This window comes from Papio anubis, chromosome 2 (assembly GCF_008728515.1).
Source record: "Papio anubis isolate 15944 chromosome 2, Panubis1.0, whole genome shotgun sequence".
In the NCBI taxonomy this organism is placed as follows: Eukaryota; Metazoa; Chordata; class Mammalia; order Primates; family Cercopithecidae; genus Papio; species Papio anubis.
The window spans coordinates 117,559,501-117,584,402 of NC_044977.1; the positions used below are offsets into that span (position 1 = coordinate 117,559,501).

At 38.1% G+C, this 24,902-nt stretch overlaps 2 long non-coding RNA genes across 2 annotated transcripts; one reads left to right on the forward strand and one right to left on the reverse strand.

Annotated features, from left to right (window-relative positions):
- The first annotated feature begins 404 nt into the window (after positions 1 to 404).
- LOC108584633 lies at positions 405 to 21,873 on the forward strand. Its single transcript, XR_002520131.2, has 4 exons — positions 405 to 975; positions 1,242 to 1,330; positions 6,280 to 6,498; positions 20,833 to 21,873. It is a non-coding gene; the product is annotated as an uncharacterized LOC108584633 (long non-coding RNA).
- Positions 1,910 to 24,733, reverse strand: LOC110742425. The gene is made up of 3 exons (XR_002520129.2): positions 23,404 to 24,733; positions 2,845 to 2,942; positions 1,910 to 2,064 (listed from the first exon to the last, which is right to left on the reverse strand). It is a non-coding gene; the product is annotated as an uncharacterized LOC110742425 (long non-coding RNA).
- Between the last annotated feature and the right edge of the window lie 169 nt (positions 24,734 to 24,902).

Sequence of the window (24,902 nt, forward strand, 5' to 3'; positions counted from 1 at the left end):
GGTGGGGGGTGGGCTTCGGGGGCGCGGGTCCTGCGGTGGCAGACTTGGTGCTGGTAATGGTCCCTCCCTTTACAAGTTCCGCCCTCCTCCCTCACTCCTCCCGCGGTAGCGAGCGTCCTCCGCCCGCAGCTCCCGCAGCGCCCGCGGCGGCAGGAGGGGTGAAGGGCCCAGGGAGTCACGTGTGGCGTTCGCCAAACCACTCAGAGCGGCGTGTGACTGAACCGGCACGGCCGTCCAGACGCGAGGCCTCGGACGCTCTGAGTTTCACTGTTCTCGGCGTCGTTGTGCTTGGGTTCCAGGCGTTTTCGTCTTGGTGACGGAGAGAGCGGAGTTGGAGGCAACAGCCTTCCACTGTGCCTCTTCTTCCCCCCCCCCCCCCCCCCCCCCCCCTAGCTTTTTGGTAAATCTCTTGCCACCGAACTCCCCTCTGTTTCCTCTGCTTCCTCCAGCTAGAGGCAGAGTAATCTCTGAATTGAAGCGTTCGTTGGCTGTAGCCTGTTCCGTGCGAGTAGTGTAAACGCAACGCCACTGCCTTTGGCCTCTCCCTCCTGGCTGTGCCCACAGCTTCTGCCGCTGGATAGGTGATTTTTTAAAAATCACAGCTAATCATTGTTGGCTTTTGTGACGGGTGTGACTCACTATAGCACATTGTTTACACCTACCCGCCTCCCACTAGCCTCTCTGTGTGAATTTTTAAATGCAAGTGAGTTGAAGATAGGGCGGTGCCTACAGAACCACTAAGTTAACTGATTGCCACCTGTAATAATCATAACCCAAAAGGAAAACCTAGCAGTAGAAAATCGCTATAAGTGACACGTGAACTAGAGAGATGTTTTTTTCTCACCATTTAAGAGCTTGCTTCATATTTCTCAATCTTACGTATGCTTTAATCTGTACAATTCAAGTAAAAGAAAGGAAGTTTAACATTTAGACTGCAGTGGCCCTTGAGTATCACTCATTTATTAATTAATACCGGTAAGTAAGAAACCAAGGTTCTACCATTTCCGCTCTGATTTTTAAAAAACAGTCTTAAATAAGACATGTTCCTTTGGCTTGGAGGAAATTCAGTACCACATTGTCTTGATATCGTTTTAGAATCCAGTCTATCTTGTCATTTTTTTTTTCTTTTTTTTAAGTTTAAATTTTAGGCTATATGTTGACAAATCCAGCAGATTTCTGTAATGCTCCCAAGAAAGTGAGGTTTCGTTCTACTGAAACATGCATCTGATTCTTGGTAACAGGTGTACCATGCCCAACTTGCACAAGTTTGTCTCATTTGACAACCTGAACCCTTTGAAATTTGTCTGGAATTTCCTAAGAAAGTTGAGAAGTAAGTATCTATTTCAATATTTGTGAAAGTAGCTAAATGGGTCCTGTTAATTTTCATGAGATTACATAATTAACCTAACTTGATATAGGATATGATTTTGACAAGTGAAGAATAAAAAAGGATGATTCTATGAAGTTCTCCATTATAATTTACATAACATGATATTTTATATACTCTCTTGTATCCCAAGGCTGTAGGCACCACTTCCTAACTGTATTTGCTGAGGTTAATATCAGAATCCTAAAGGTAGTAACTAAGCATTTTTCACTTCCAATATTTGGTATTTTTAGTAGGAGATTAATTTTAAATGGTTCTATTGTGGGTTCTTTTTCATTATTTTCATGGCTACACTTTATCAGCTGGCCATTATTACCTCATTCCTATGAGTTAGTTTTACAAAAAGCCTAAGCATTTTAACAAAATGAATTGTCACACAAACAGCATTTATCACAATCTGTACATACAGTCGAATGAGCCAAACCTCCTTGCTCATTTTTTTTCCCACTATCCCAATCAAACCCTATTAAGGAAGTAAACCCATCCCCTACCATTTGATCTCAAAAGCACTTACATAGCAAGAAGTTTTGTTTTTTACTTTATTTTTCTTTTGTTGGTATGTAGTTAAGGGCTGGGACTCTGGAATCAGGTTGCCTGAGTTTGAATCCTGGATTGACACTTAATTTGTAATTGCCTGGTCCATGTCACTTAATCTTCTTAAACTTCGAATTTCACCTCTGCAAGATGGAGATAATAATGGTCCCTACCTTGTAGAATTGTTGTAAGGATTATCCAAAATAATGCATGTGAAGCACTTGGCACACAAATTATGTAATTCGTAGATGTTTCTATTTTTAGTATCTTCATGGTATGTTTTCTATTCTGATTCAAACACCAACACACATGCGTGTATGTGTATGGATATTTGAGATTAGTGTTAAAAACTGATAATGACATTTGCTGGCAATATATGGTATCTATAACCAGGAAGTCATTAGTGATTTTAGAGTGATTCCTAGGTCCTTCCTGCTTTTTTTTTTTCCTTTTCTTTTCTTTTTTTTTTTTTTTTTTTTTTAGGCGGAGTTTCGCTCTTGTTGCCCAGGCTGGAGTGCAATGGCACAATCTCGGCTCACCGCAACCTCCACCTCCCGGGTTCAGGCGATTCTCCCGCCTCAGCCTCCCAATTAGCTGGGATTACAGGCATGTACCACCATGCCCGGCTAATTTTGTATTTTTAGTAGAGACGGAGTTTCTCCATGTTGGTCGAGCTGGTCTCGAACTCCCAACCTCAGGTGATCTTCCTGCCTCCACCTCTCAAAGTGCTGGGATTAGAGGTGTGAGCCACAGTGCCCAGCGTTGCCTTTTGTTTTTCTTATGGTATATTTGTCTTCTATTAATTAACCTTAATATTAGACTAAACATATTAAATGTGAATGATGACATAAAAAAGAAGACATTAAACATGTGAATAAGTGATGAAGGCATCAGTAAAATATAGAAGACTTGATCCAACTTACATTGAAAATCATGTGGCCTTCTAGGTTGTGACATTAATGGTGCTTGTGTGTACTGCCTTTCACCATGTCAAGAATTGTTTGAAATGAATACTGGAACCCTGGAAAGTCAAACACAAATAAAAACCCTATGAAGCTTGCCTACACATGTCTGCTCCTTTGTAAATTTAGAAGGAGACTTCAATATAGCAAATAGGCAGAGTGTTAGCATTTTCTGAAAATATTTGCTCAAAAAGAATCTTAGTATGAAAATACATCTATTGAGTGAGAATAGGGGAAAACCACTAGAGAAGTAGAGAAATCAACTTTATAAGCATGTATCTAATACCTAATCATTGTGATGTTAAAATTTGTTTTTCCCAGGAATGAAAATGAAAATATTGAAAAAGAAAGCTAGGCTTGAGTGTAAATAGCATATTGTACCTCGGACACCTCAATAGAGTAGTGTGTAGACTCAGTATGCTTTCAGTCCAGAGATCATCAAGTGGAAAGATGTTTTTCTTTAGTAATTACTTATATAAGGAAAATTAAATAGCATATTCTCTTAAAGAAAAAGCAGGAATATTACTCATTCTTTGGAAAATCCCAAAGACCCACAGCAGGAGATTAGCATGTTGTTTTTCTTTCTCAAGGCATTTAGGAAGAAAAAATATTAATAAAATGTGATGCTTAGATGAAATTATTTTGCAAGTTTCCTTATAAATTATATGTATTTTACTTAAAATTGGTTAAATATAAATAATATACTGAGAAAGAGTTTATAGGGCAATGGCGGCTCATATTTCTGTTCTAAAAGAAAAAACAGAGCCAAATAGTCTTTGAGTTGTAGCATTGCCAAGTGGACCCCCTGCACAGCTTCCTGGTAATGTTTTATTATAACCTGGACAAAATATATAGATATTATTAATACTAACAAGATGGAACCTGACTTTTAGGGTCACTAACATTATATCCAGTTAACCAGAATCCACATGGTCTCCAGCTCTAGTTATTCACACACCAACCCTCTACCACATATGGTTTATACAGCTTGGCTAAATCCATCCTGTTTTTATCTAGCCCTAAACAAGACAAACTCCATTTCTGAAACCCTTTAATAAACCTGTACTTTCTATCATGTGAAATACAAACTTCTTATCCTAACAACCAAAGCTCAACAGGCTTTCAATCCCACATATCTCTATTTTGGACTACCCAAATCACCGTCTCTACCTATTGGAAAACTACCAAAAATGTTATCTTAAAGATCCCCTGAGCTGAAATTATTTTCATTTTCCCTTCTTCTGTCACTAATTTGCACCTCCCATAACGCAATAGCACAGCCTATCTTGTGTCATTATTTCTGGATCGTTTGTTTCCCTTGTTTACAAGGTATCAAATAATATCTCACTCAGGAGCTTGTACATATCTATTCCTTCTTCCCAGACCTCTCTTCCTCCTGATATCTATCCCTCATTCGTATAGGTCTCTGCTCAAGTGTTACCTTCAAAGAAATATTGCCGGGCATGGTGGCATACTCCTGTAGTCAGCTACTTAGGAAACTGAGATGGGAGGATGGTTTGAGCCTATGAGTTCAGGACTAGCCTTGAGAACATAGCAAGACCCCATTTCTAAATAAATAATTTTTTAAAATCTCCCCTGACTCTGTTATCTAAAATAGCATTCTCCTCCCCATTCACTCTCTGCCTTCTTAAATTCTTGAATTTGCTTGAACATACTTATTATAATCTGATTATATTTATTTGTTTGCTTGCCAGCTTTTTTCACCCACCAGAAGATAAGTACCATGAGATCAGGGACTTAATTTAATTTGTTTTGTTTACTGCTGTATGCCATATACCTAACAGTATGCCTGACTTATTTTGGTGCTCTAAAAGTAGTTCAATTAATGTGTGAAGCCAAATTGAGTCAATAATAAATTTCCAGGGCATAATTATAGACTATCTCTAACTTTAGCTAAAAATTGAGCATAAAGACATAGGAATTTTCTCAGATGTCCTTGGAAAACAATTTTTTTAAATGTATGTCTTACATAAAATACATTAAAGTTATACTTATGGGACATGGACCCCACTTTTTTGAGATAATTTTCAGAATGAGCATATATTAGCCTCAAATGTTTTCATAAACCAATTGTGCCATATTTTCAAAGATACTTTGCTCATTTAAGAGCCAATGGTACTTTATTATATGACAGTTTGCACATTTGCTCATTTCCCAGAGTTTTAGTTCTTTCAACTGTGTATCTAGGGGTGTGTGTGTGTGTGTGTGTGTGTGTGTGTGTGTGTGTGTTTTAGGTTCTAAAGTACGTTTTTGGTAATTATTTAAGAACTTGAAATGTACAGAAGCATTTAAGCCTAAAATCACACTTACAATGCACTATGTATATAGCTCTTAAGAAAGTTAAGATTGTGTTTTGTGTGTATGTATGCTAGTAAAGTTTATTTACACTACATTCTCTCATGTCAATCACATTTAAGTCCTGGAAGTTTGTATTTCTGTGTTTACATACAGAGTTAAGTACATTCCTGAGAAAATGTAATTCAGTAAATGAGTTTTCACTCATCAATCCTTTGAGTGCCTAACTGTACCTTTTACTGCATTATTGAAGAATCAAAGGAACTATGAGACACGGTCTCTTCCCACTTGAAGTGTACAATATCTCTGAGGTAGCATCCTACCTAGATCTTATGATACCCTCATTCTTAATACAAAAGGACTTCCTAGGGAAGGATATTCCAAGCAGAAGACTAACATATTTAAAGACATGAGCTCACTAGAGAACAAAATGTGTTCTTAAAGGCAAGCAGCTCAATTTAGCTACAGCATGGAGAGGTATGTAGGTGAGGGGAAATAAATGAGCTTGTATGTAACCAGGGTCAGATAATGAGGGGACTTGTGTATCAGACAATTAAGTTTGGACCTGACCCTTCAAACAGAGTCAGTGGGGGAGTTTTAAGCAAGGAAATTGTGTGATCATATTTGCTTTCTAGAAAAGTCTGTCTGTAGCAGCATGGGGAGTGGAATACGGAAGGAGAGGCAAAACCAAAGGCAGGGAAGCTAGTTATGAAATTATTGCAATAGTACACAAAAGAGATGAAAGGGTGTCTGAACTATGTAGCAACAACAACAACAACAAAATCGAATAGTACATTACTATTTTTCTTAAAATATTCAATGATCTTCCATTTCATTGTAAAAAATACAGACATCTTTCAACATCACCCATCCTCTTTATAATGAAAGTGATAGAAACTCAACTCAGGCCCAAGTAAGTAAAAAAAAAAAAAAAAAAAGCAAACTCCCAAACTCAGTTACCTAACTGAGAAGTTGAGGGTGCATTTAGCTCTCACCCTGATTGTATTCAGACCCTTAACTGAAGTCCTTAAGTTTTTCTCCTTTCCTTTTCTTTATTCCTTGGCTTGCTTTTATTTTCAGGAAGCCTCTCTTCACCTTTGGGGCAGGATGCCTGTCAGCAATTCCAGACCTACTCTTCAGGGCAGCATCCCCAGGGAAAATTACCTTGTTAACCACAGAAAAGAAATTCTATGGAGGACTTAAAATGATTTTGCTTGGGTCGCACATTCCTTTCTGTGACTGAAGATGGGGTTAATTTTATTGACCAAGTGCAGGACACATGATGTACCCTTGTATGAGGTAAGGGAGCCCAACAAGATTTACACATACAGTAAAGGCCGATGTAGGAAAAGCCTAGGGTGTTTACCAAAAGAAGAAAGGTGAAACAATTTGCTGGTCAAACTTTAACTTCAGCCATAATCATAGTTCACCACATGCTACTCCCAGGTTTTCTCCTTTTAGCCTCTTTCCAGTTCCTTCAGTCTTGCAAAAGTGGATTCTTGAGTCTGCAAAACTACAAATCGTGGCTTCCCACCTCTGAATCTCTGTTCAATTTGTTTATGTTACTTTAATTCCTTCTCTATCCCTGCCTGTTAAGATAGAAATTCTAGAAATTAATGCCTTGTATATATTCTGTGCTTCCTTGAAGAGACTTGTCCAAGCAATTGATTAGATATTCAGAAGACATAAAAATACACAAAGCAGAGACACTATCCTCAAAGAACTTTTAATTAGAAGGTTAAACAAAACACATATACAAATAACCAAAGTAGGACACAAACAACACAAGTGAATTAAAGAGGGCAATGGAAACTTAGTGAAGGAAGGGAGCAAGGACTGACTGAAATTCAGTGCATATTTGTTTTGAAGGAATAAAATGAACAAATGAAGGAAGTGATGTAGATGAGTATACTGATAAACCATAGAAATTTAAATCATCCAGAAAGATAATAAGATTAGGCTTTTCACCATAAAAGGTAAAGTCATCAAAAAAAAATGACTTTTTTTGTGCTTTTATTTTATTTTTATTATTATACTTTAAGTTTTGGGATACATGTGCAGAACATGCAAGTTTGTTACATAGGTATACACATGCCAAGGTGGTTTGCTGCATCCATCAACCCGTCATCTACATTAGATATTTCTCCTAATGCTATTCCTCCCCTAGTGCCCCCACCCCCTGAGAGGCCCCAGTGTGTGACATTCCCCTCCCTGTGTCCATGTGTTCTCATTGTTCAACTCCCACTTATGAGTGAGAACATGTGGTGTTTGGTTTTCTGTTCCTGTGTTACTTTGCTGAGAATGATGGTTTCCAGCTTCATCCATGTCCCTGAAAAGGACATGAATTCATCCTTTTTATGGCTGTGTAGTATTCCACTGTGTATATGTGCCACATTTTCTTTATCCAGTCTATCATTGATGGGCATTTGAGTTGGTTCCAAGTCTTTGCTACTGTGAACAGTGCTACAGTAAACATACGTCTGTATGTGTCTTTATAGTAGAATGCTTTATAATCCTTTGGGTATATACCCAGTAATGGGATTACTGGGTCAAATGGTATTTCTGGTTCTAGATCTTTGAGGAATCACCACACTGTCTTCCACAATAGTTGAACTAATTTACACTCCCAACAGTGTAAAAGTGTTCCTATTTCTCCACATCCTCTTCAGCATCTGTTGTTTCCTGACTTTTTAATGATTGCCATTCTAACTGGCATGAGATGATATCTCGTTGTGGTTTTGATTTGCATTTCTCTAATGACCAGTGATGATTAGCTTTTTATCATATGTTTGTTGGCTGCATAAATGACTTCTTTTGAGAAGTGTCTGTTCATATCCTTTGCCCACTTTTTGATTTTTTTTTCTCTTGTAAATTTGTATAAGTTCTTTGTAGATTCTGGATATTAGCCCTTTATCATATGGATAGATGCAAAATTTTTCTCCCATTCTGTAGGTTGCCTGTTCACTCTGATGATAGTTTCTTTTGCTGTGCAAAAGCTCTTTAGTTTAATAAAATCCCATTTGTCAATTTTGGCTTTTGTTGCCATTGCTTTTGATATTTTAGTCATGAAGTCTTTGCCCGTGCCTATGTCCTGAATGGTATTGCCTAGGTTTTCTTCTAGGGTTTTCATGGTTTTAGGTCTTACATTTAAGTCTTTAATCCATCTTGAGTTAATTTTTGTATAAGGCTAAGGAAGGGATCCAGTTTCAGTTTTCTGCATATGGCAAGCCAGTTTTCCCAACACCATTTATTAATAGGGAATCCTTTCCCCATTGCTTATTTTTGTCAGGTTTATCAAAGATCAGATGGTTGTAGATGTGTGGTGTTATTTCTGAGGTCTCTGTTCTGTTCCATTGGTCTGCATATCTGTTTTGGTACCAGTGCCATGCTGTTTTTGTTACTGTAGTCTTGTAGTATAGTTTGAAGTCAGGTAGCATGATGCCACCAGCTTTGTTCTTTTTACTTCCGATTGTCTTGGCTATATGGGCTCTTTTATGGTTCCATATGACATTTAAAGTAGTTTTTTTCTAATTCTGTGAAAAAGTCAATGGTAGTTGGATGGGGATAGCATTGAATCTATAAATTACTTTGGGCAGTATGGCCATTTTCACAATATTGATTCTTCCTACCCATGAGCATGGAATATTTTCCTATTTGTTTGTGTCCTCTTTTATTTCGTTGAGCAGTGGTTTGTAGTTCTCCTTGAAGAGGTCCTTCACATCCCTTGTAAGTTGGATTCCTAGGTATTTTATTCTCTTTCAAGCAATTGTGAATGGGAGTTCACGCATTATTTGGCTCTCTGTTTGTCTGTTATTGGTGTATAGGAATGCTTGTGATTTTTGCACACTGATTTTGTATCCTGAGACTTTGCTGAAGATGCTTATCAGCTTAAGGAGATTTTGAGCTGAGATGATGGGGTTTTCTAAGTGTACAATCATGTCATCTGCAAACAGAAACAATATGACTTTCTTTCTTCCTATTAGAATACCCTTTATTTCTTTCTCTTACCTGATTGTCCTGGCCAGAACTTCCAATACTATGTTGCATAGGAGTGGTGAGAGAGGGCATCCTTGTCTTGTGCCAGTTTTCAAAGGGAAAGCTTCCAGCTTTTGCCCATTCAGTATGATACTGGCTGTGGGTCTGTCATAAATAGTTCTTATTATTTTGAGATACATTCCATCAATAGCTAGTTTATTGAGAGTTTTTAGCATGAAGGGGTGTTGAATTTCATCAAAGGCCTTTTCTGCATCTATGGAATTAATCATGTGGTTTTTGCCATCGGTTCTGTTTATGTGATGGATTACGTTTATTGATTTGCATATGTTGAACCAGCCTTGCATCCCAGGGATGAAGCTGATTTGATTGTGGTGGATAAGCTTTTCGATGTGCTGCTGGATTCAGTTTGCCAATATTTTATTGAGGATTTTTGCCTTGATGTTCATCAGAAATATTGGCTTGATTTGTTATTGTTATTGTGTCTCTGCTAGGTTTTTGAATCAGGATAATGCTGGCTTCATAAAATTAGTTACGGAGTAGTCCCTCTTTTACTGTTGTTTGGAATAGCTTCAGAAGGAATGGTACCAGCTCCTCTTTGCACCTCTGGTAGAATCTGGCTATGATTCTGTCTGGGCCTGTGCTTTTTTTGGTTGGTAGGCTGTTATTTACTGCCCCAATTTCAGAACTTGTTACTGTTCTATTCAGGGACTCTATTTTTTCCTGGTTTAGTCCTGGGAGGGTGTATATGTCCAGGAATTTATCCATTTCTTCTAGATTTTCTAGTTTATTTGCATAGAGGTATTTACAGTATTTTCTGATGGTAGTTTGTATTTTTGGGGGATCAGCAGTGTTATCCCCTTTGTCATTTTTTATTGTGTCCATTTGATTCTTCCCTTTTTTCCTCTCTGTTAACCTGGCTAGCAGTCTGTCTATTTTGTTAATCTTTCCAAAAAACCAGCTCCTGGATTCATTGATTTTTTTTGAAGGGTTTGTCATGTCTCTATCTCCTTCAGTTCTGCTCTGATCTTAGTTATTTCTTATCTTCTGCTAGCTTTTGAATTTGCTCTTTCTTTTCTAGTTCTTTTAACTGTGGCAATTTTAGATCTTTCCTGCTTTCTCCTGTGGGCATTTAGTGCTATAAATTTCCCTCTAAACACTGCTTTAGCTGTGTCCCAGAGATTCTGGTACGTTGTGTCTTTGTTCTCATTGGTTTCAAAAAGCTTATTTATTTCTGCCTTAATTTCATTCTTTACCCAGTAGTCATTCAGGAGCAGGTTGTTCAGTTTCCATGTAGTTGTGAGGTTTTGAGTGAATTTTTTAATCCTGAGTTATAATTTGATAACACTGTGGTCTCAGAGACTGTTTGTTATGATTTCTGTTCTTTTGCATTTGCTGAGGAGTGTTTTGCTTCCAATATTGGCCAATTTTAGAATAAGAGCATTGTGGTGCTGAGAAGAATGTATATTCTGTTGATTTGGGGTGAAGAGTTCTGTAGATGTCTATTAGGTCTGCTTGGTCCAGAGCTGAGTTCAAGTCCTGAATATCCTTGTTAATTTTCCATCTTGTTGAGCTGTCTAATATTGACAGCGGGGTGTTAATTTCTCCCACTACTATTTTGTGGGAATCTAAGTCTCTTTGTAGGTCTCTAAGGATTTGCTTTATGAATCTGGGTGCTGCTGTACTGGGTGCACACATACTTATGATAGTTAGCTCTTCTTCTTGCATTGATTTCTTTACCATTATGTAATGCCTTTCTTTATCTTTTTTGATCTTTGTTGGTTTAAAGTCTGTTTTATCAGAGACTGGGATCAAAATTGCTGCTCCTTTTTTGCTTTCCATTAGCTTGGTACATTTCAATCCCTTTATTTTGAGCCTATGTATGTCTTTGCATGTGAGATGGGTCTCCTGAATATAACACATGGATGGGTCTTGACTCTTTATCCAACTTTTCAGTCTGTGTCTTTTAGTTGGAGCATTTAACCCATTTACATTTACGGTTAAAATTGTTATGTGTGAATTTGATCCTGTCATTATGATGCTAGCTGGTTATTTTGCCCTTTAGTTGATGCAGTTTCTTCGTAGTGTTGATGCTCTTTAAAATTTGGTATGTTTTTGCAGTGGCTGGTACCAGTTTTTCCTTTCCATATTTACTGCTTCCTTCAGGAGCTCTTGTAAGGCAAGCCTGGTGGTGACAAAATCTCTCAGCATTTGTTTGTCTATAAAGGATTTTATTTCTCCTTTGCTTATGAAGCTTAGTTTGGCTGGATATGAAATTCTTGGTTGAAAATTCTTTCCTTTAAGAATGTTGAATATTGACCCCCACTCTCTTCTGGCTTGTAGTGTTTTTATAGAGTGATCCACGTTAGTCTGATGGGCTTCCATTTTTGGGTAACCCAACCTTTCTCTTTGACTGCCCTTAACATGTTTTCCTTCATTTCAACCTTGGTGAATCTGACAATTATGTGTCCTGGGGTTGCTCTTCTTGAGGAGTATATTTATGGTGTTCTCTGTATTTCCTAAATTTGAATGTTGACCTGCCTTGTTAGGTTGGGGAAGTTCTCCTGGATAACATCCTGAAGAGTGTTTTCTAATTTGGTTCCATTCTCCCCATCACTTTCAGGTACACCAATCAAATGTAGGTTTAGTCTTTTCACATAGCCCCATATTTCTTGGAGGTTTTATTTCTCTTCATTCTTTTTTCTCTAGTCTTGCCTTCACACTTTATTTCATTAAGCTGATCTTCAATCTCTGATATCCTTTCTTCTGCTTGATTGATTCAGCTATTGATACTTGTGTATGCTTCATGAAGTTCTCATGGTGTGTTTTTCAGCTCCATCAAGTCATTTATGTTCTTCTTTAAACTGGTTATTCTAGTTAGCAATTTGTCTAACCTTCTTTCAATGTCCTTAGCTTCCTTGTATTAGGTTAGGATATGCTCCTTTAGCTTGGAGGAGTTTGTTATTACCAACTTTCTGATGCCTACTTCTGTCAATTCATCAAACTCATTCTCCTTCCAGTTTTGTTTTCTTGCTGGCGAGGAGTTGTGATCCTTTGGAGGAGAAGAAGTTGTGGTGTTTGGTATTTTCAGCCTTCTTGCACTGGTTTTTCCTCATCTTTCTGGATTTATCTACCTTTGGTCTTTGATGTTGGTGATCTTCGGATGCGGTTTTTGTGTGGACGTCCTTTTTGTTGATGTTGATGCTATTCCTTTCTGATTGTTAGTTTTCCTTCTAATAGTCAGACCCCTCTGCTGCAGGTCTGCTGGAGTTTGCTGGAGATCCAATCCAGACCCTGTTTGCCTGGGTTTCACCAGTGGAGACTGCAGAACAGCAAAGATTGTTGCCTCCTCCTTCCTCTGGAAGCTTTGTCCCAGACGGGCATCCACCTGATGCCTGCAGGAGCTCTCCTGTATGAGGTGTCTGCTGACCCCTGCTAGGAGGTGTCTCCCTGTCAGGAGGCACAGGGGTCAGGGACCCACTTGAGGAGGCATCTGTCCCATAGCAGCGTTCAAGTGCTGTGCTGGGAGATTCACTGCTCTCTTCAGAGCCGGCAGGCAGGAACATTTAAGTCTACTGAAGCTGTGCCCACAGTCACCCCTTCCCCCAGGTACTCTGTCTCAGGGAAATGGGAGTTTTATCTATAAGCCCCTGACTGCGGTTGCTGCCTTTCTTTCAGAGATGCCCTGCCCAGAGAGGAGGAATCTAGAGAGGCAGTCTGGCTACAGATGCTTTGTGGAGTTGTGGTGGGCTCCACCCAGTTTGAACTTCCAGTTGGCTTTGTTTACACTTGAGGTGAAAATCACCTACCCAAGCCTCAGTAATGGTGGACTCCCCTCCTTGCATCAAGCTCAAGAGCCCCATGTCAATTTCAGACTGCTGTGCTGGCAGCAAGAATTTCAATCCAGTGGATCTTAGCTTGCTGGGCTCCGTGGGAGTGGGAGCCACTGAGTTAGACCACTTGGCTCCCTGACTTCAGCCCCCTTTCTAGGGGATTGAATGGTTCTGTCTCACTGGCATTCCAGGCGCCACTGGGGTATGAAAAAAACTCCTCCACCTAACTCAGTGTCTGCCCAAATGGCCACCCAGTGTTGTGCTTGAAACCCAGGGCCCTGGTGGTATAGGCAACCGAGGGAATCTCCTGGTCTGCAGGTTGTGAAGACTGTGGGAAAAGTGTAGTATCTGGGCTGTTACTCATGGCACAGTCCCTCAGGGCTTCCCTTGGCTAGGGGAGGGAGTTTCCTGACCCTTTGCACTTCCGGGTTGAGATGACACACCACCCTGCTTCAGCTCACCCTCCATGGACTGCATCCACTGTCTAACCATTCCCAATGAGATGGGCTGTGTACCTCAGTTGAAAATGCAGAAATCACCCACTTTCTGCATTGATCTTACTAGGAGCTACAGACTGAAGTTGTTCCTATTCGGCCATCTTGCCAGCTACCAAAAAAAAAAAAAAAAAAAAAGATTTATTTTTAATTTGGAGGAGAACTGAGCATGTTTAACGAAGTAAGATGTATTAAGTTCATTAAGAAAAAAAAGTGGATAAACGTAAGATTTCTGTCCAGAAAAGGAAAGAAAAATGAGATCCAGAAAATAAATGGAGTTCAAAGCTAACTCTAAAAACATATATTTAAATGATTTTTTAAAAGAGCAAGAAAATGTTTTAGGAAAATACCTCTTAAAATGATGATTGGCTTAAACTTAAAATGGCAAGAATTTGGTTTAGAGTAGATTTCCCTGCTTGTAATGAGTAAATTTTTCTTTTGTTTTCCTATGCTCAATTATAATTTATGGACTACATTAAAATAACAAAATACTTTTTTATACAATATCAAGTGCTGATTTCTTAATAATCTAGTTCAGTTCAAAGTATAAAAGTGTTCTTCCAGTCATTTATATATAAATAGAGTTGTTAAGTGTCCCTTACAGTATTAAGAAATCAATATAAATATTTAATGCAAAGGAAACAAGAGATGATTTAAGTATCTTAGGATTCAAGTTGGAGATAATTGCCCTCTCACATTTCTTTCTCATTTTCTCTCTTTCAGAGAAATAAATGTACTATATTTGATGCTTAAAATAATAATTATAATTTTTAAATTCACAAATCAGGTTGCAAGCCTGAAGTAGCAGGTTCACATTTATTCTACTACTCTCACAATGGAAAATATATTAGAAGTACTCAATATGTGTGATGCTATTATGAAAAGGAGCCTTTTAGACTTTACCTCAAACCCATATTATTATATCTAAAATTTTGGTTTATGTAATAGCTGCTTTGAGCTAACTAAATCATTTTGATCACTAGAAGGTGATAGATATTTGCCTATTTGCCCCTACACATATAGAGAGGTAATGTGCAGCCTTGAAGGATTTCCTAATAGAAATTTTCCCTTTTGTAAAGATTGCCTGTGGATGGAGGAGCCAGTTGAAATGTGGCTCTAAAGTGGGTAGGCATGATGAAAATGTGCACATAAGAGCCATTTTTATTTTTCTGAGTCACACCTCATTCCTGAAGAGTTCAACTAGATCTCCTTCCTCTTTTAATTTATTAAGAATTTCAGATATGGCCCTCTCTATATATTTATTTATTTATATTTATTTTTAGTTGAAGTTTCACTTTTGTTGCCCAGGCTAGAGTGCAATGGTGCAATCTCAGTTCACTGCGACCTCCGCCTCCCAGGTTCAAGCGATTCTCCTGCCTCAGCCTCCCAAGTAGCTGGGATTACAGGCATGCACCACCGCGCCCAGCTAATTTTTGTAATTTTAGTAGAGATGGGGTTTCACCATGTTGATCTGGCTGGATGATCTTGAACTCCTGACCTCGGGTGATCCACCTGCCTCAGCCTCCCAAAGTGCTGGGATTACAGGCATGAGCCACCTTACCTGGACCTCTATTTTTATATGTTACCAACCAAATGCAATGTACAGAGGGGTGAAGAATGTGGGAATAATGCACCCCCATAAATTATGTTAGTGTTTACTTCTCAGCCTCATCTTCCAATGAACTCCTTTGAGCACCCAGCCTGGATGCTAGATTTAGTGATGTGCATACACGTTAACCCTACTTGCTTTCCTTCACTCTGGTTTCTTCTTTTTGAGCATTCCTTTTCCAAATACTTTTTTCCCTTTATCTTTTTAACCCCAATACTCTCAAGCCAAAAAATGTAGATTTCAGTTCAAATGTCTCCTCTGCCATGAAACCTCCTTCCTTTACCTTCACGATGGAAGTAGTACTTTTTCTTTTGAACTTCTCTGGCACTTCATCTGTAATACCTTTGTTGCAAAATCACCATTTGATTCCCAGTAATTTTTATTTATGCATTTTCATCTGCCCTATTTGAGAAGTGGTTCACAGATTTGTTTGTTTATTTTAATTCGTTAATTTATTTTAATTTGTTAATTTAATTTAATGCCTGGCACATGGTTTATCTTGCACATGTAAATACTTCATAAATATTTTTAATCAATGAATAAATGAATAAAAAATGTAAGAAAGGAAATTTATTAAAAGGTCATTGCACACATATCTGCAGCCAACTGACCTTTGGCAAAATTGCCAAAAATATACGGTTGGGGAAGGACACTGTTTTTAAGAAATAGTGCTGGAGTAATGGGATTGCCATATGCAGAAGAATAAAATTGGACCTATACCTTTTACCATATATGAAAGTTAACTCAAGATGGATTAAAGACTTAAATGTAAGATCCAAAACTATAAAACTACTAGAAGAAAACCTATAGAACTCTTATGGATATTGATCTAGGCAAAAAATTAATAAGTAAGACTTCAAAAGCACAAGCAACAAAGACAAAAATAGACAAATGGGACTCAGTTACACTGAAACCCTTCTGCACAGCAAAAGAAATAATCAACACAGTTAACAGATGACCTTTATAATGGGAGAAAATGTTTGCAAACTAGGTATCTGACAGGAGGCTAATATCCACAATTTACAAGGAAATCAAACAACTCCACAACAACAGTAATAACAAAATAACCCCTGTAGATGTGGAGCCAGAGGCAGGGGAAAAATAACCCCATTAAAAAGGGGGCAAAAGACATGAATAGGCATTTTTCAAACCCGACATACAAATAGTCAAAAAGCATACCAAAAAAAATGCTCAAACATTATTAATCATCAGAGAAATGCAAATTAAAAACGCAATGATGTATCATCTTAAACCAGTAGGAATGGAATGTGTGTATATATACATAATGGAATGTGTCTGTGTGTGTGCATATATACAGATATACATATAATATATACACAGAAAATGAAATGTATACACACACACTATAGAACACTATTCAGCCATAAAAATAATAAAATCACGTCTTTTGCAGCAATATAGATAAAACTGGAGGCCATTACCCTAAGTGAAATAACTCAGAAACAAAAAGTCAGATATCACGTGTTCTCAGTGAGAACTAAATAATGGGAGGTAAATTATTAGTAGGAGCTAAATAATATGTACACATGGATACAGAGTGAGGAATGATAGACATTGGAGACTTGAAGGTGGAGAGGATGGGTGGGGGTAAGAGACAAGAAACTACTTAACAGGTAAAATGTACGTTATTCAGGTAATGGTTACACTAAAAGCCTAGACTTTACCACTACTTAATATATCTGTGTAACAAAACTGCACTTGTACCCCTTAAATTTATATAATTTTTTTAAAAAGAGGTTATTGCAGTCCTTCAATGGTGCTCACATTATTCACACTAGGATGGTGGTGGTGTAGATAGAATGGCAGCAGTGGAAATTGATGTAAATGGAAAATTATGAAAGTTATTCGGGGTATAGAACTGATAGGACATGGAGAGGAAAGTGAGAGAGACAAAACATTGGAGATCATTTCCAGATTTACTGCCTGAGGAATTGAATAGCTTATTGTACCATTTACTAAAATAACCAATTCTGAAGAAATAGCAGTTTGGGGAATAAAAAATAATTTGCTTTATTGGGATATGTTGAATTTTGGGTTCTTGTGGGAAATCCAAGTGGAAAACAGCAGCTAGCTATTGATGATAGATCTGGAGTGAAGGGAAGTACTGTGGACATTGTGGATATTGTGGACATTTGGGAACTGTCCGCACGTGCATCATTGATAATAGAGATAGTTCATCAGAGTGTATAAACAAGGAAGAGAAAAGGGCCTCTGACACAGCTGGGTGGAATAACAGCATTTTAAGGTGTACGTACCAAAGTAATCTTAAAAAAGAGAAAAAAGGAGGTGAAAAGCAGCAAATGCTGGTGAGGGGATAAGAATGAGAATTGTAAAGTGTCCAGTGGGGACATTGGTGGCCTCAGTGAAACAGTTGCTGTGGAAAATTCAGGGCAAAAGGCAAACTAAAGTGTGTTAGCAGTCAGTTAGAGGAGAGGAAATGAAAACAGTCATCATGAACATTCATTCCAGAAGTTTGACTGTGAAGGGAAGGATAGAGATCGATTTGTAGCTGCAAAGAGAAATTGGGTCAGGTATTTTTCTTTTTGATTTTTGTTTTTACTATTGGAGAGATTAACTTTGAATTGTTGATCGAAAGAATCAAGTAGAGAGGGTCAGACTGATAACAGAGAGAAGGGAAGGTTGATAAGGTTCTTGAGAATGTAGAAGGGCCTGAAAACTAAAGAGGATGGCAATAAATGCAGACACAAGTAAACTTGCAGAATTTGCAGGGAAGTTGAAGGAACTTCCACCTGATAGTATCTATTTGTTCAATGGCATAAAATTCAAAGTCATCTTTAAATTGTGTATGTGAGTATGTGTGTTTATCTGTGTTGGTGTGTAGTGTAGAGAAGCGTTGAAAGTTTGGAATGAACGATCAATATTTAAAGCAGCAAATATGTGTGTGTGTGTATATATATATGCTTATATATGTGTCTGCATATATATATTATATGTAAGAGTTATTAAAACTAAAAGCTAATTGTAATGTCATATTATGTCATATTTAAAAGACATAATATAGGGCCAGGTGCGGTGGCTCACGCCTGTAATCCCAACACTGTGGGAGGCCGAGATGGGTGGATCAACTGAGGTCAGGAGTTCGAGACCAGACTTCAACATGGTGAAACCCCACCTCTACTAAAAATACAAAAATTAACTGGGCATGGTGGCAGGTGCCTGTAATCCCAGCTACTTGGGAGGCTGAGGCAAGAGGATTGCTTGAACCCAGGAGGCGGAGGTTGCAGTGAGCCAAGATCAGGCCACTGAACTCCAGCCTAGGCAACAAGAGCGAAACTTTATCTCACACACACACACACAGAAAAAAAAAAAAAAAAAAAAAAAGACATGATCTGATAAAGAGAATCTTTGTGTGTGTGTAAGTGTACTTGACCATTATTTTATGGATTTAGGTTTACAAGGCTAGTGGTAAAGAGCCTGGTGCACAATTTTTGCATCAAGGCAGCTGGTATAAGGAAAACAAACATACAGGGTAAAAAGTACAAGGCTATGACTGCGTAAGTCTAATTCCTATGCTTTGCCCTCGGAATAAGTAACTGAATACAAAGATAGGCATATATTCCATTTAATTTTGCATACGTACACAAACACTGGTAATAATAATGGTAGCAGTAATAGACAACAGCTATCAAGAGCTTTCCATGTGTCAGACACCAGTCTAAACTCCTTACATGATCTTCACAATAATCCTATTAAATAGGTACTCTTTACTATCTCCACTGCACAGCTGAGGAAACAGACACTGAGTATTAAAAAAATGACATTATTTAGGAATTCATGAACTACCACATAGCTAGTAATTTCTGGAGCTAGGGTATATAGCAATATATAACAGATATACTCATTACCTTTTTAATAAATTTCTATGCATTATTGTTAACCATACACTATGTACAATTATCCAAGCTTATTACTAAATAAAGCAATAACATTTATTTGTTCTAGATTCCCAATGAAAATGGCAGAGTAAGTTCAATGATTAAGTGCTCTTCTCACATCAAACTTTTATCAATAACTTTTAAAAAATGATATGAAACAGTGTAGTTGTGATGGTGAACTTTACAAGTCAGTTTGACTGGGCCACAGGGCGCCCCAGATATTTGGCTAAACATCACACTGGGTGTGCCTGTGAGAGTGTTTCTCGGTGAGATCAACATTTGAATCCATAGAGTAAGTAAAGAACATTGCTCCCCTCAATGTGGGTAGGTCTCATCCAATTCATTAAATACCTAAATGGAACAAAAAGGTGGGAGAAGAGAGCATTCTGTTTCTCTGCCCACTGTCTTTGAGCTGGGACTTTAGTCTTCTCCTGCATTTGAACTTGGACGTGGGGCTTACACCATTAGTTATCCTGGTTCTCAGGCCTTCAGATTTGAATTGGAACTTTACAATTGGTTCTTTTGCGTAGACTTGCCAATTATAGATCTTGGACTTTCAGTCTCCACAACTGCATGACACAATCCCTTACAATAAATATTTTATTAATGCTATTCAATACACTTTGTTTCTGTTTATCTAAAGAACTGCCATACAGTCATTATGTTCAAGGACAAACATTTTCATTGGCCCAAAATAGAAGAGAAACACACAGTGGTAAGAAAGGTTAAAGCTACAGGCCTTGCTGGCTTCTAGGTCTGAAAGAATGTAAAAAGCCACAAGGAAGTCAACTGCTGCAAATAAAAGAGATGAAAAGCATCCAACACACAGCAAAGACCAGAATCAGGCTCCACTGTGACATCAGGGACTAGGACGGATGAAAACACTGACTTCTGCCTAGGTCTGCTCTGTGAGCAGGGTAAGAGACCACTGTACAACCTGGAAATGGGTCAGGCCACCCACTGGCATGGAGGTGAGATATGCAATGTTGCCACATGTGTGGCAGAGAGATCATGGGTACAGAGAGAGAGAGATAAATTAACTATTCAGAAAAGGCTAGAAAGTAAGCATAAGTGATAAACTATTATTGAGAAAAATCAAATAATAAATAATATAATCCTAGAGATAAATTCACTCCCAGTGAATTGAAAATAATGGATCTAAAAATTACTTTAACCTAAGTATATTTAATGTTGTCAAAAAGATAGAGGAATAAATGACACACTTAAAAAATAAAAATTGAGAAACCGAAAAGAACCAAATATAAATTAAGAAGAGAAAAAATACAGAATATAAGTAATCCTGGAAGCAAGCTATAATTACTAAAAAAAATCACTAAAAAGTTAAAAAATGCAGACTGGATAAAGACAAATATAGTATGGAGGACCTCGTTCAAAACATAGGGAAAGGACAAGGTGGTAAATATTAAATATTAAGAGAAGTTATGGATTTTGGTGCTTCTGCCTAGAGTGCAGAAATACGTAAAGAGTGTTACTCCTACTCTGAGAACAAGAAAAAGCCAGAAAAACAGCAAAATCATAACTTCTCTTGAGCCCATCGGAGAGCTAAGTAGCCTGAAATCCAAATCAAGACATGACATAAGTATGCTTCACCTGTGTTAGAGCCTGTAAGGAAAAGATGGATGTCAGGTACACATGAACAAGTAAGAGGAATCCAGCTGAAATGTGAACAAATTTCTAAAGGCTTAGTTTAAGCTTGGGTAAGAAAATAGAATCCCTGAGAGCAACAGAGGTAAGTGGAATCCACACCCACTATTTCTTCTCTACAGGCTTCCTTCCAATGCATACTAATAACAAAGATGGCAGGCATGGAGACTATAGAAAGCTTCTCTCAGTGGTGCAGGCCTGGAGGAAGGAAAAGTTCCTTTCCACAAAAAAACCAGGAAGCCCCAGCTAGACCCTAGCCCTTATAAAACAGAAGTCTTCAGCCCCTGGAGGAGCATGTAGCAAATTTTGCTCCCAGAGCACAGTGGAAGAAGACCTATTACAGCTGAGAAATGGATATAAAAAGGAACTCTCTACCCTACATTGCAGATGATGCCAGATACATCTGACAAAGTGTTGGATTTTTCTTCTCTGATGTCAGATTTTAGATCTTTTGCTTTTTTTAAATAAAGATATAATAATGCATAACATTGAATGACTTCTTGAATGGTTTAACTTAAATTTAGCTATCAAATAAAAGGTTAAAGAGATTTAGCCAACTGGTAGTGTTCTTACTCTTCAGAAAACCACCCTTTTCACTGTTGCTGTATTATTATTTTGGCTTTTACTGCTGTTACTTTAAAAAATTATTATTAATTTAATATCAATGACACAATGCCCATATACCTTCTTATTAGCCTGCATACTTATCCACATTTACATGTTATACTATGACTATAAAAAGGTAATATTCTCCGTCATGTAAAAAACTTCTGTTAGGGTGAGAAAAGTGTATTCCTAAACTATCAAAGTCTTGATCATTCCCTGAAGAGAATGCTGTACTACTGCTGACATGAAAACAGGCTCACTTTTCTCCAAACTCTCCCTAAGTTTGACTTTCAGTATAACTCCAGGCGCAAGTGAATACTTCCCCAGTGGCTCTTCCCAGTTGAGAAGAGGTTGGGAATGTTTACAGGCCTCTCCCACTGAGACTGTTATTTTAGCCTTATTACTAAAACAGGTTGTACTATCTAAGTTGCTAGATTGTTTAGAGGTTAAATGAAATAATGAGGTAAGAATTCAGAATGAAACCAATACCCATTAGGAACTGTAATTAAGGACTATTTTTATCCCAGCAAGTTAAATGCCCTCAATAGCTTGTTCTGAGTATTAAGCAACTGGGATTACACCCTGGAGGTTAACCTCAAGAGCCAAATATTTTCCTGCTACTGCCTAGGGAGAATTCACCACTAAAAAATTACCTCAAAGAACCAATCAAAACAGCAGAAGAATTCAGGAATGTACTCTCTAAATGCTGTCTAATAGTCTCGCCTGTATTTCTAAGATGGTAGCCTCAAAAAGTATCAGTTTAACTGTGGCCGATGCCCATTTCATTCTTGGTCACTGGACAAATGTAAGATGGCTCTAGTGAGCTACTTGCTCAATCCTAGTATTCACACACAATCATGTGATTTCTTCATTTGCCTTTTTTTTTTTTTTTTTCAAATTGATGTTCCTTTCAATCCAACCTTAATTTCTCTAGAATCCTAGTTTGTGGTAAATATATTTATCTACATATGATTTACTTCATGTTTTTTCAAACTCCCTACATCAACTTAAACCAAGTTGGAACACAGGTTCGCCTGAAGACAAGTCAAGTGGTGACTGTTCATATTCCTACACCCTGATTCTGTTACCTCAGAGTGCAGAAAGGACAAAATCTCTTAGCTCACCATTGCTGCCACCAGATACGTTACTTTTTCTCTTAAATGTAAAATATTTCCTCACTTGATGCATAATAGTTTGTAACACTCAACATTTGTCACCCATTGACATTCTGTTCACTTCCCCTATTTGTTGAATAATTTGATACAATGACTTGTGATTTTTCTTTTCATTACAATCCATGCTATCTGTATTAGTCCATTTTCACAGTTCTGTAAATAAATACCCAAGACTGGGTAATTTTTAAAGGAAAGAGGTTTAATGGACTCACAGTTCCACATGGCTGGGGAGGCCTCAGGAAACTTACAATCATGGCAACAGGTGAAGGGGATGCAAGGACCTTCTTCACATGGTAGCAGCAGGGAGAAGGGCAAAGCAGGAGAAAGGCCAGACGCTTATAAAACCATTCTATTTCATGAGAACTCACTCACTATCACAAGAACAGCATGGGGGAACCTGGCCCCCTGATCCAATCACCTCCTTCCCTCGACACATGGAAATTACAATTCAAGATGTGATTTCGGTGGAGACACAGAGCCAAAGCGTATCACCATCATCATAGGAAACCTCAAATTTTTCATGACTAGCCATCAACACTTAAAATGCTTAAAAATGTGCTTCAAAACGCTTTCCATAATTGAAAATTCTAGGAAAATGATACTTTTTAACAACTACCAGTAAGCTTATAGAATTCTGTAGCAATTATTACATAAAAAGAGAATCCATTTCCCTTTCTGTTTAAATATACCAAAACATTGTAAAACTATTCAGCAGTTGGACCGTGCTTATGTAAAGTGTAGCTCATTTAGCAAGGAATAAGCTGTTTAAAAGTAGTATCATCTATATGTAAACATATGAAGAAGCAAAATAATTAGTATAGGATAACAGAACACATAAACTACAAAAAAGTCACATACAGCACTCAAAAACTATCAGTGTATGAATGCATATCAAAAACTACAAATAATTACCTTGTGTGTGTGTGCTCTTCAGGAAACCCTTTTCTAGGGGGCCAAAGGAAATAAGGAACTAGTTCTGTTTCCATACATTTGGATTCTCCTCCTCATCATCTAGTGCTGCCATCTGCTGATCTCTTCTGCATCCCACACTTTTTGTATCCCACATTGGAGCAGAACTGAGGTTATTAATTTTAATAGTAGAGAATTATTCAACTCCCTGGATAAAGCTTCCTTACAGTCAGACTCCTTAGAGGCTTTATCAGTGGTATTTCTGTGTCCACTGATAGCCACTCCACTGTCTGCACAATTTAAGATTTGTCCTTCTTCCAAAAACCCTGAAAAATGCCAGGCTCAGCCACTTACTACCTGGGAATGGCCTTTCTGCCCTGCATGCTCTCTGCTCTGTGCCTTCTGACTCTTTCTGAGCCCATCTGAACTGTGTTTTTTGGAGCTTCCAGGCTGAGTCCTACCTCACAAAGGCTCCCTCTCTACTCAGAAAACATGAACTCCAGATTGCTTGATTGTGACATCTGATAGTGCTCCCAGCTTCAGTTACCTGGAGTTTTACTGCTTAGCTGTTTGTACTTGCTTACTACAGGCTGTAGGCATAAACAACACATGTACAAAAACAAAATATCAAGATTCAGAGAACTTCAATAATTGTTACAGGAAACAAGAAATGTTCTGACTACAAAACAAATAACAGAGTTCCTAAGGAGTACTGACGAATCAGTTCAGGATGGACACATATTCTGATCAAAAAGAAAACAACTAGCTACACGGTTTTCTCAAACAGCATTCATAAGAGCAGAAAAGGAAAGCCATTTAGTTGAGTTCATTCAGGTTTGCAGGTTGGCCAGGTAATTGGCAAGGGGGTTCAGAGTATTGAAAAAAGGGTGATTAAAATTATGGACCATGGACTCTGCTGTCTGAAAATCCTGATGAGGTCAGAAAACTTGAGTGAAAGTAGACAAACAGATAACTTGAAGGTAGAAAGCTGTCATCTGACAGTAAGATATCTGAATTAGTGACATCACAAATGGAGTAGTCCAGGGCAATACAAATCAAGATTATGACCATAGAAATTGAGTGGCTGCTGTGGAGGGGTGAAAAATATCACTGAATGAGTATCTGAAAGTCATGGAGGACAGAATACTGAGCTCCTCTCTCTCTCAACGTGCACAGTGGACCATGTCCTAGCCATTAAAGAATGAGAAGGAATGGTCAGGAGGTTGATTAATAATAGCAATGAGGCCAGGCACGGTGGCTCATGCCTGTAATCCCAGTACTTTGGGAGGCGGGCAGATCACAAGGTCAGGAGATCGAGACTATCCTGGCTAACATGGTGAAACCCCATCTCTACTGAAAATACAAATACAAAAAATTAGCTGGACGTGGTGACACACACCTGTAGTCCCAGATACTCGGGATTTTGGGAGGTTGGGACAGGAGAATTGCTTGAACCAGGGAGGCAGAGTTTGCAGTGAGCTGAGATATACCACTGCACTCCA